Source organism: Cannabis sativa, chromosome 9 (genome assembly GCF_029168945.1).
Source record: "Cannabis sativa cultivar Pink pepper isolate KNU-18-1 chromosome 9, ASM2916894v1, whole genome shotgun sequence".
NCBI classification, from domain to species: domain Eukaryota; kingdom Viridiplantae; phylum Streptophyta; class Magnoliopsida; order Rosales; family Cannabaceae; genus Cannabis; species Cannabis sativa.
This window is the reverse complement of record NC_083609.1, coordinates 5866399-5877483: the sequence shown is the minus strand read 5'-3', so window position 1 is coordinate 5877483 and position 11085 is coordinate 5866399. Positions and strand designations below refer to the sequence as shown.

Sequence of the window (11085 nt, the reverse complement as noted above, 5' to 3'; positions counted from 1 at the left end):
ATTGTTATGATTAGAGTATGTTTTTTCTATTTAATTGATATCTTTCAGAGAAAAAACAATCCACATTCTGCATATATGCTTATAGTTCTTCAATATATTTCTTTTTTTAATTATAAATAACGCTACATATACATATATTGGTAGGTAATGCTGGGCACTGAAAGTTGACAATAACATGAATTATCCAAATGTGAAATTAGATCATAATATATATATATATATATATATATATATATATATATATGGATTGTAAACTATAATCAGAAGGCCTTATGGAATATTGTCCAAACACATTTATACTACTAATATTTAAGAAAGGCAAATTGTAATAATAATAACATTAAGCTCTTTTTTTTTTTTTTTTTTTTTTTTTTTTTCTTTTTTTTTAAGAATTGTCTGTAGAGATCTTTAAGAATCATTGGAATACACGATGTAATGTAAGAGCTGATCATGTTGTATATTAAAAAGCAAGTACATATATATATTAGCAAAAAGCTACCTGCGAAATGTATACTAAATTTTATGCTAGTTTTTTTTTATATTATTTAAAAGTGATACAATTAAAAATTAAAGAAAAAATATTATTAGTTATTAGGTGAGATTATTATTATGTGTATCTAAATATTATAGTTTATAATTTTGTCAATTAAAAGTGAATAACGAATGTAATATATTAAGAAAGCTTGATGAGTTAAATATGTTCTTAAGTTAATCCAAAAATAAACTAAAAATTGATGTTCCAATACTTAAAGAAACATTACTTAAATAGGTGTAAGATAAAAAGAAAATTAAAAATCAATCTCTAAATTGTTGATAATTGAAGATAGCATTTGTCTAAAAATTGTAGATAAGAAAAATAATGATACTCATTGGTGGATTTCAATCTTCATTTGCTTCGATAGAGACAATAGTATAATTTTTTTATTTTGCACTTTTCATTGTAGCTGGTTGCTCTTGCAGCATATTGGACAATCTATTGGCTAAAGAAAAAAAGAGCAAAGATTTTGGTGAAGCAAAAAAGTAAAGAAAAACAACTACGAGAAAGTGTTAGATGGGATTTGATTTAAAGATGAAGATTAGATGACCACTCATTGTTATAACATTTGGCGAACATACGATGGAATCCAGTGCTGATGAAATACTAAGAAATCAATCAGGAATTTAGTTTTAGGACTTTCCCATATTACACATTGGTCATTCTTTCCTGTAAACAATAATATAAAATTTTTTAAAAAAATCATTGATATAACAAAAACATTCGCACAGAAGTTTACTCAACTAAGGCTAGTTATACAGTCTTGGCCTTGGTCAATCGTTGACCTAATCATGAGCGATTCAAGGGCTTTACAAAAATCAATTAAAGATCGTGTGCGAGAACCCACCTCGAAAGGATACTAAGTTGATTTGCCGCTTTCCCAAACGGGATGGGAGAATTTTTTTTATCAATGCACTCAAATCGTATAAAATTGCAGAATCATACCTATCAAGCCTCCTATATCTGATCTTACTCAAAGAATATGCACTCAAATCGTATGAAATTGCAGAATCAAACCTATCAAGCCTCCTATATCTGATCTTACTCAAGGAAGTCAAGCTCCCTAATCAGGTGCCACTATTACAATATTAGCCTTTAGAGGCAGTTTTTTCAACCCTATTTATAAAAAGGGAAGCTAAAGGGTGTGAAAATACCCGCTATGTTCGAAATTGACATTTAGAGGCGGTTTTTTGATAAAAACCGTAGGTATAAAATTGTATTATACCATTTAGAGGCGGTTGGAAATTTTTTTTTTTTTTTTTTTCGAACTACCCTATGGCGTCGGTTCCTTCCATAGGAACCGACCGCATAGTACACGTGTCGAAGACCGTGTACCTTATGCCGTCGGTTCCTATACAGGAACCGACGCCATAGGGTCGATCAGAGTATATCTCTTTGCTCGACCTTCCTTCTTCCTCCCCACTTCACTCAGCAACCCAGAAAAACCAGAGACCCCATTTTCTCAGCCAAAACCCTCGCCTCCACCACCTTCTCCCCACCCTATCTCCCTCATTTCTCAACCATTTCAGCCCATTTTTTTTTTAAAATCCTCCATTTTCGATACTTAATAACATACACCTAAAAAGTTTTGATTTTTTAGCCTCTAAAAGTGTCATCCGAACCCAAATAGTAAATTTTGGGTGTGAAATCCGGCCACCCATTTTTGTTGAGAAATTGTTCAATCTCAACCTCGTTTAAGGTATAAATATTGCTTCTATTCTTATTGTATTATGTATATTGTTTTATTTTTTGTTTTTGTAAATTATTATTTGAGTTTTTTTTATTTTATTAGTAATATTATTGTGTTTTATGTGTATAGTGTCGGGATTTTTTACGGTGGTCGTCGGATTGCGGTTATTAGGTAATAATTTATACCACAATGTATAGTATATATATGTATTTGTATATTTTATTGAATATTTGTATATAATGTGTGTATATATTGTGTGTGTATATAGTGTGTGTATATTTTTTATGAAAATAAATTTTGTAATTGTATTTTATATATTTTTTGCAATATATATTTATTGTGAATAAAATGACATTGGAGGGATTTCATTAGTTTCAAAAAAAAAATTAGTTTAGAAATAAAAATTTCAAAATGGAATTAGCGTGTGATATAATTTTATTTTTTTGAGATAATAGTGTGAGATATAATTGATTATATATATGTATGTATAATTTAGTAACTAAGTAACTTGTTACAATTTTGTATAACTAGTTATAAGTTATGAAATAATTAATTTTGTAATTTCGTTGTATTTCTTTATATTATAGGGGTTCGGCATAATTTTGTGTGTAGCGTATTTGGGCTTGCAATTATAGGTATATACTTTTACTAACTTTTTCTTAATATATAATTAATTATCAATGCATGTTAGTTGAGTTTGAATATCTTAAATATTCATTCGTAGTGAAGTAGGTTCTGCGAATACATGTACTGCGGTCGGATGGGTGGATTAATTTTGTATTGTTTATCTGTTTTGTTTGTTATTTTAGGCACTTGTAAAATTTTTGGGAACGTCCAATTACAAACTCGTTATGCTGCCGAAATTTCGGTAGAATTAGGATAAATCTTACTAAAACCATTCATAATATAGTTAATTATAACATAGTAATAAGAAGTTAGGTCACATAAAAAATAATAATATTCACATTTATGTAAACTTTTTAATTTTACCAACATTCTAATCAACTAAACAACCTAATAACATGAACTAATGTAAAACGAAAATTTGAGTAATTTTTAGATTAATATGAATAAATTGTGTGAGAGACTTAGTTAGTTACATTGTGTAATTAGTAACTAGATATAATTAGTTACTAAATAAATTAACAAAATAAACATATAAAATCCTTCTTTTTTTATTTTTTTTTCTTTCATTTGAGAGGTTCAATGTGGATTTTTATTTTTCAAAGAAAATAAAGAGCAAAAGTTAATTAAAAGGAGAAAATATTAGTTAATACCTTTATTGCTTTACCAAAAATTTTTCCCCTCAATTTTATTTATTAAAAATATTTAACATTTTAATAACATTCTAATCAACAAAACAACCTAGTAATATGAACTAATCTAAAACGAGAATTTGAGTAATTTATAAATTAATATGAATAAATTGTGAGAAACTTAGTTAGTTACATTGTGTAATTAGTAACTAGCTATAAGTAGTTACTAAATACTGAATTTTTTTGGATAGGATTTTTGTTATGGATAAATCATAGATGCGTGAGGAGAGAGACACACTGCGATTTCAAGTAGGGTTCGATGCATTTTTAGAGTTTGCCTTAAAGAATTCTACAAATCACGATCGTATTCATTGTCCGTGTGTAGATTGTTGTAATGTATCTAAAGGGAATATTACAATGATTAAGGACCATGTGTATTTACGAGGTTTCAATAGAAGTTATACTAATTGGTATTACCATGGCGAACATTTACCTAATGATCCATATCCATTAGGAAAGCGGGGTAGATGATATCGAGGGTAATGATTTCGATGATTATCCATTGGACTTGCTTAACGAAGCACAGGAGGAATTTCTTAATGATCCTGAGAAATTCGATAATTTTCTTAGTGATGCTGATAAACCTCTGTTCGATGGTTGTAAAAAACTAAGATTACCAACAATGGTAAAGTTTTACAACATAAAAGCAGAAAATGGAGTGAGCGATAAATGTTTTACTCAATTTTTAGCTGCTTTTAAAGATATCTTACCATTTGCCAACGCTTTCCGAATCTACTTATGAAGTGAAAAAAACGTTAAATTCTATAGGATTGAAGTATGAAAAAATTCATGCATGTCCGAACGATTGCATTTTATATCGTAAGGAATATGCAGACATGAATTATTGCCCGACTTGCGGTTTATCCCGCCATAAAGTAAATAAGAGTAAGGAGAATAGGAAACTTATCCCCCAAAAAGTGATGTGGTACATGCCTTTGATTCCGCGACTGAAACGATTATATCGTAGTGCAGAACATTCTGAAAATTTGATTTGGCATGAGACCAAGAGAGTGAAAGATGGAAAACTTAGACATCCTGCAGATTCCCAAGCTTGGAAAAAAGTGAACTACATAAATCCTGAATTCAAATCTGAACCAAGACACATTCGTCTCGGTCTGTCTGCGGATGGAGTAAATCCACATAGATCTCTAAGTAGTCGTCATAGTTCATGGCCTGTCTTCCTAGTTATGTACAATCTTCCTCCCTGGTTAGTGATGAAGAGGAAATTTAACATGCTTTCTTTAATGATATCAGGCCCGCAACAACCTGGACATAATATCGATGTATATTTGGAACCATTGATTGATGATTTAATAGAATTGTATGAGAACGGGGTTCAGGTCTATGATGGTTTTAAAAAAGAATTTTTTAATCTGAAAGCTGTGTTGTTGTGGACTGTCAGTGATTTCCCTGCTTATAGTAATTTATCAGGCTTAAGCACAAAAGGTTACGAAGGTTGTCCGATTTGTTGCACTAACACATCGGCTCGTCGCTTGGCAAATGGACACAAGATGTGTTATATGGGTCACAGACGGTACTTGCCTGTAAATCATCCTGATAGACGGAAGAAGAAAGCATTCGATGGTACTGAAGAGGGTGATATGGCTCCTTTGCCACTGTCTGGGGAACAAATTCTCCAACAAGTTCAACTTGTAGATTTTAAGTATGGAAAGACGCAAAAAAATAAAAAAACTAATGGTTATTTTCAAAGAAAGTCAATCTTCTTTCGTCTTCCATATTGGAAAAGTCTACTAGTTCGACATTGTTTGGATGTCATGCATATTGAAAAAATGTGTGTGAGAGTATTATTGGTACCTTACTTGATATTCCCGGCAAAACTAAGGACGGTCTAAATAGTCGTTTAGATCTCGTTGAAATGGGTATACAACAATCTCTGGCACCTGAGAAGAAAGGTGTAACGCCCGTATTTTATAATAATAAAATTCGAAGTCTAATTTTGATAATTAATATATTAATAATTATATGGATCGGGATCCCGAGTATCAAAATACTAGTTAAAAGTATTTTACTAATATGTACATATACATTTTTTTTTTTTAAAAAAAAATTTAGCGGACAAGCATCCTCGAAATACAGACTCCAAAATACTAATAAACCGAAACCCTCCAGGTTGCACTGCCGCGATATGTACAATCATGCCGAGTTCCACCTCACTGTTCCTCCAGCTTTGCTTTTCCTTTACCTACACAAGGTAGCAAACTGATGAGTCAACAGACTCAGTAAGATATGCAAGAAATATATAAAAGTAGCACGCTGCCAGCTTTATGATCAAGCTGCCCTGAGCTTAACAACGAAGCTCACCAAATGATTAAGAACGTTCTTAAGGGTAGTACGACTACTATACCAAATGCACTAAAGTACCAACTTGTACTTGTGATGGTAGAGCCCTATCTGTACTCCCGGAAATTACTAAGTGTTGTACCACGAACACGACGTACCCTGGGTACTCGTGTTGGTAACACCGTAATTATATTAACGTGCAATACTATGCTAACACTCTAATAATCATTTAAAACAGACATATACATTCATATACATACTCTTACGCTATCTTACCTCGTTCCGTGCTCAAGTGTGTCGGTCAGCCTGAGTGGAAGTGCAGCTCGACGTTTAACAGGGCCCTAAACCATTATGTTCAAAAACCGATAAGAGACTCGCTAAAACACTTATCGGGGATTAAAATACAAACTAAGCTTAACCCTATCGATAAAAAGGATGTCACTACCCTAAATTACTTAAAAACGGGGAAAACTAGGGCTCGGGAAAAAGCCCCAACCGGCAGGCCGGTTCCCAACCGGAAGTCCCGGTTCACGGGACCAACCCAGGCCGACCTTGCTGCAACAGGTGGCCCCAGGAACCGGAATTCCGGTTCTGAGCTGGGAACCCAAAAAACTTCCCCTTAACTCAAATCAACCCCAAACTTCACAATAACTTCCAGAACACCTGTAAATATCATATTAGATCAATCCCAATCAACAAAACTCAGCAATTCACACCAATTTTCAATCTACCATTAGAGAGCTAGGTTTGAGTTCTTAAACTCAAACTTTGCCCAAACCTCAATTCAACCCATAAATTCAGTTCAAATTAACTCAACCAACATCAATCAACCTCCAGAATACCAAATCAAACCACCTTAGTTCATACAGCAACATAAAACCCAAATTCACATATAGAACCTAACTTAAGCTAAGAAAATTAAGAAAGAAAAGTTACCTTGGATCAAAGCTTGAGGATTCCTACTAACTATCCTTGAATCAAGAGCAAATAACACAACCCTAGCTGCTCCCCAAGAGAATCGAAAGAGAGAGGGAGAATGAAGAGAGGAATGAACACTTTTCTCTAATTTCTTTCTATTCCATCTAACCTAAGTAATATATTGATTTTCTTTTAAAATTATCAACTTATATTCAGCATTAATAAAACCCAAATAAGACAAAAGAAGCCTTTGCCAAAAGACCTTCTTGCCCCCCATCCAATAATAGAAATAACTAAACATCTCAAGGGTAAATTAGTCATTTACCAAACCCCGAAAATACCAACACCGCTAAAACTTAGCAATGATATCCCGAAAAATATTCTAAACCATATAATACAATTCTCTAAAGGCCCCAGCACCGCTTTCCACCGCTTCCGAACACAAACACAGAAATTGGATAATTAAACATAAAATAGCATAATAAATACATACGAACTCAAATAAATTCACATAATTGTATTATTATTAATAATAATAAAATCTCATACATAAACCCTAATTATTTAATAATCCAAAGCATTATTCATATGCGGTCTTTACAATTATCCCCCCGTTAAGAAGATTTCGCCCCCGAAATCTACCTGAACAACTCAGGATGCTGAGCCCTCATGTCAAATTCCAGTTCCCAAGTGGCTTCTTCCACTTTACTATTCCTCCAGAGTACTTTGACTAATGATATGGTTTTGGTTCGGAGAACCTTTTCCTTTTTATCCAAAATTTGCACTGGTTGTTCGTCGTATGATAAATCAGGTTGCAACTCCAATGTTTCGTAACTCAGAACATGCATTGGATCAGACACATACTTCCTCAGCATGGAAACATGAAACACGTTATGCACTGTTGACAAGGAAGGAGGTAGGGCTAACCGATAAGCAACTTGTCCAACCTTCTCCAAAATTTCAAAAGGTCCAATAAACCTAGGGCTCAATTTACCTTTCTTTCCAAAGCGTCTGATTCCCTTCATCGGGGATACTCGTAGAAAGACATGATCACCAGGTTGGAATGTAACATCCCGTCGCTTAGGATCTGCATAACTTTTCTGCCTGCTTTGAGAAGCAAGCATTCGGGCTTTGATCTTGTCTATTGCTTCATTCGTCTTCTGAACTAATTCAGGGCCCAAGTATTTCCGTTCTCCTGTTTCGTCCCAATGAATTGGGGAACGACACTTTCTTCCATAGAGCAGCTCATAGGGAGCCATTCCTATGGTACTTTGATAGCTATTATTATAGGAGAATTCAATCAGAGGCAAATACTTACTCCATGACCCTCCAAAATCCATGACACAAGCTCGTAACAAGTCTTCAAGTATCTGGATGGTTCGTTCGGCATTGCCCATCCGTTTCGAGGGTGAAAGGCTGTGCTGAATTTCAAATTAGTTCCCATAGCCTTTTGCAAACTTACCCAAAACTTTGAGGTAAATTTAGGATCCCTATCTGAAACGATTGACTTCGGTACTCCATGAAGACGAACAATTTCTTTCACATACAAATCAGCATACTGATCCACTGAATAGGTTACCTTAACAGGTAAGAAATGTGCTGACTTTGTAAAACGATCCACCACAACCCAAACTGAGTCGTACATTCCTGTGGTTCTAGGCAAGCCAACCACAAAGTCCATTGCAATGTCTTCCCACTTCCATTCGGAAGTGTTAATGGCCGAAGTAACCCCGCCGTCGTTGATGCTCGGCTTTGATTTGCCGATTGTGTTAAACATTTAGTGACATAGTCCACTACATCCCTCTTCATCCCATACCACCAGAAATAAGGTTTCAAATCTTGATACATTTTGGTGGTTCCTGGATGTAATGAGTAAGGGGTAGTATGAGCTTCTTCTAAAATTTCCTTTTTAAGCTCACAGAAATCAGGGACACACACCCGTGCTTTAAACAATAGCATCCCATTGTCAGAAATGGAGAAGTCCTTAGCTTTGCCACGCTAAGACATCTTCTCGAATTTTAACCAATTCAGATCTTCTAACTGAACCATTCGATTCTTTTCCAAATAAATCGATCGAAGTGTCGTATTAAATAATTTCTCAGTCACCAACTCAATGTTTGCTCTAGTCATTTCCGAGGCTAGCTGAGAGGAAATCATAACCATGTTGGATATCTGATCAGGTCCTTTTCTACTTAAGGCATCAGCTACAACATTTGCCTTTCCAGGATGATACAGGATTTCACAGTCATAGTCTTTTACCAATTCTAACCACCTTCTCTGTCTCATATTCAAATCCTTCTGAGTGAAGAAATACTTGAGACTCTTGTGGTCAGTATAGATCTCACACCTTTCACCATACAAGTAATGTCGCCAAATTTTCAAGGCGAACACCACTGCTGCAAGTTCTAGGTCGTGAGTTGGGTAACGCTGCTCATAATCTTTCAGTTGCCGAGAAGCATAAGCTATGACTTTATCTGCTTGCATTAACACACAGCCTAAACCCTGCCTTGAAGCGTCACAATACACCACAAACTTTTCTTGATCAGATGGCAAGGCCAGGACAGGAGCTGTAATCAATCGCTGCTTCAGCTCTTGAAAACTCTTTTCACACTTATCTGACCATATAAATCGCTGATTTTTCCTAGTTAGCTCGGATAACGGCATCGCAATTTTGGAAAATCCTTCCACAAAACGCCGATAATAACCCGCTAAACCGAGAAAACTTCGAATTTCCGTGACTGTTTTAGGTCTAGGCCAATTCTTCACCGCTTCAATCTTCCCTGGATCAACCATAATTCCGTCTTTTCCAACAATATGCCCCAGAAAAGACACTTGTGACAGCCAGAACTCACACTTTTTGAACTTTGCATAAAGTTTATGATCCCTAAGTCGCTGCAGAACCATTCGAAGATGTTGCTCATGTTCTGCTTCTGACCGAGAGTACACAAGAATATCATCGATAAATACAATTACAAAATTATCGAGGAAATCCTTGAATACCCTATTCATGAGATCCATAAAAGCTGCCGGTGCATTTGTTAACCCAAAAGACATAACCAGGAATTCATAATGACCATACCTGGTTCGGAAAGCTGTCTTCGGGATATCCTCATCTCGAATTTTCAATTGATGATACCCAGACCTCAAGTCAATCTTAGAGAATACAAACTTTGCCCCTGAAGTTGGTCAAACAAATCGTCAATTCTGGGCAGAGGATATTTATTCTTAATGGTTAACTTATTCAGCTCCCGATAATCAATACACATACGAAGAGTTCCATCTTTCTTCTTCACGAATAGCACAGGGGCTCCCCAAGGTGACACACTAGGCCGAGTAAACCCTAGATCCAACATCCCTTGGAGTTGTATCTTTAGTTCTTTTAATTCAGCAAGTGCCATTCGGTAGGGTGCCTTTGAAACAGGTTCTGCCCCAGGAATTAAATCAATGATGAAATCTATCTCCCGCTGCGGTGGTAATCCCGGCAATTCCTCTGGAAATACATCCAGGAATTCCTTAACCACTTTAACTTCTTCTGGTCCAAGTAACACAGGTTTACTGGAATCCACTACCACTGCCAGAAATCCAACACATCCATCTCGTAATAAATCCCTAGCTTTCAACGCTGAGATTCTTGGAACACGAGAACCTTGGACCGAACCAACAAAAACAAAAGGTTCCTCATTTTCCGGTTCAAAAGTCACCATTTTCCGTTTACAATCAATACTAGCAGAGTATTTGGACAAAAAGTCCATACCAAGTATAATATCGAATTCAGCCAATGGTAACTCCACGAGATCAGCATTCAATTCTCTATCTTCAATTCTAATTATTACTGACCTAATCCACTTCCTTGAAATAATTAATTCTCCATTAGGCAACAGGGTTCCAAACCCCGTCTCGAGAATATCACTAGGTCTATCAAACTGATCAAGAAGTCTTGATGACACATAAGACCGAGTAGCACCCGAATCAAATAAAACAGTATAAGCAAAACCATTGATTAGAAGCTGACCTGTAACTACTGAAGGACTGGCAGCAGCATCTGCCTGAGTTATAGCAAAAACACGAGCAGGTGCAGATACAGGTTTGACCTCGGGCTTCGGTTCCTCTTTCTTCAACTGAGGACAGTCTTTCCTGAGATGTCCCACCGAACCACACTGAAAACAGGCTCTCCGGTTACAAACCCCGGGATGATGCTTCTTGCAACGCGGGCACTCAGGATAAGAATAAGTCTGACGTCCCCCTCTGATCTGGTTTCCTCGAAACCTTTTTCCTTGCCCTGAACTTCCCGAAGGTGGAAAAGTTCTTTTCTTCTGTTCAAAGGT

At 35.5% G+C, this 11085-nt stretch overlaps 1 long non-coding RNA gene across 1 annotated transcript; it reads left to right on the top strand.

The window, feature by feature from the left end:
* Positions 1-1898: 1898 nt before the first annotated feature.
* LOC133030878 (uncharacterized) lies at positions 1899-2596 on the top strand. The gene is made up of 2 exons (XR_009684412.1): positions 1899-2234; positions 2355-2596. It is a non-coding gene; the product is annotated as an uncharacterized LOC133030878 (long non-coding RNA).
* The last annotated feature ends 8489 nt before the right edge of the window (positions 2597-11085 follow it).